The sequence below is a fragment of the Salminus brasiliensis genome, chromosome 1 (genome assembly GCF_030463535.1).
Source record: "Salminus brasiliensis chromosome 1, fSalBra1.hap2, whole genome shotgun sequence".
Taxonomy (NCBI): domain Eukaryota; kingdom Metazoa; phylum Chordata; class Actinopteri; order Characiformes; family Bryconidae; genus Salminus; species Salminus brasiliensis.
In genome coordinates this window covers 99,304,536-99,306,322 of record NC_132878.1, presented here as the reverse complement: position 1 = coordinate 99,306,322, position 1,787 = coordinate 99,304,536, and positions in this window count along the sequence as shown.

Genomic DNA, 1,787 nt, shown 5'->3' with positions numbered 1-1,787 from the left:
TGGATTTAGAAAATAAGTGGCCTGACTGGTATTCCGATTGTTGTAATATTATTACTATTACTAATTATTATTGTAATAATTGTATGTAGAAATGAGAAATCGGGCACTGTTTTTGCAACCAGACTTTAAATTATTGTGAACACTGAGTAACAAATTAATTCATTCAATTCTCCAGTGTGGTGTTCTGTATATATGCATCAAATTCAGAATCATGTCCATGAACCCCTGAAACTAACACCAATGTCAGAATGCTGTTTGTTGACTTTAGCTCTGCATTTAACACCATCATCCCATCCAGACTGGTCTCTAAATTTAACACTCTGGATCATGGACTTCCTCACCGGCAAACCATACACTCAGCACAAGATCCCCACAAAGCTGCGCTCTAGCCCATTCTACCTACAACTGTATTGCAAAACTTAAAAAAAAAAAAAAAAAAATTAGAAACATCACCATACAGGAAGGAAGTGAAATTCGGAGCAGAGCACTGGTAACAACCTCTCCCACATCATCAGCAAAACTAAGGAGCTGACTGTTGATTTTAGGAGGGGAAGCAGAGTGCACATACCTCTGGGCATCAAGGAGTGAGAGTGAGCAGCTGCAAGCTGCTACCTCTGTATCCACATATTTGAAATCTCACCAGGTCACTTAACACATAACACAGTGTCAGCAAGCCCAAGCAACACCTATACATCCTATGACTGCTGATGAGCCAACCTGCCACAACAGCTCCTCTGCAACTTCCACTGTGGAGAACATCCTGAACAGCTGCATCATGGTCTTGACATCACATTGCTTCTGGATTTGTCTATGCACATTTAAACCCCAGTTTAAATGGCAGTTTTATTTATAGAATATACAGTGCCCTCCATAATTATTGGCACCCCTGGTTAAGATGTGTTCTTTAGCTTCTAATAAATTGAGTTTTTTTCTGAATAATATAGGACCATGATAGAAAAAAGAGTAAAATCCAACCTTTAACTCAAGTGAATTTATTCAGTAGGAATAAAAAATCCCACATTAAGAAATAATTGTTTAACATCAAATCATGTGTGCCACAAATATTGGCACCCCTGATGTTAATACTTTGTACAACCACCTTTTGCCAACAAAACAGCTTCTTCTCTTATGTTTCACAAGATGGGAGAATACAGATAGAGGGATCTTTGACCATTCCTCTTTGCACAATCTCTCTAAATCATCCAGTGACCTGGGTCCTCTCCTCTGCACTCTACCATTTGTTGCAGTTCTGTAGCAGTGAGCTTTGGAGAGCTTTTTATTTCTCTTATCATCCTCCTCACTGTGCGTGGTGGCTAAATAAACCTGCGTCCTCGTCCAGGCTTGTTTACCACTGTTCCAGTTGTTTTACACTTCTTAATAATTCTTCTGACAGTAGATATGGACAGGTGGAGGTCAGTGGCTATTTTTTTGTAGCCATTGCCTGACTTGTGGAGGTCAACACACATCTGCCTTACTTGAATGGTATGTTCCTTTGTCTTTCCCATGTTGAAGAGAAATGGCCTCTGTGTCACGTCATATTTATACCCCAGGGAAACAGGAAGTCGTTAATTACTAATTAAATGTTCCTACATACTCTGATCAACTTCGTAAACTACTGTAGAATTGACAGAAATACTTTAATTACATTTATTTCCTAAGAAATGTTAGGGGTGCCAATATGGGGTGATTTTATGAAGAATAATTATTTCTTAGTCAGGGTTTCCCCCCCCCCCTTAAAATTCACTTGAGTTATGGGTTGGATTTTACTCTTTTTTCCATCGTGGTCC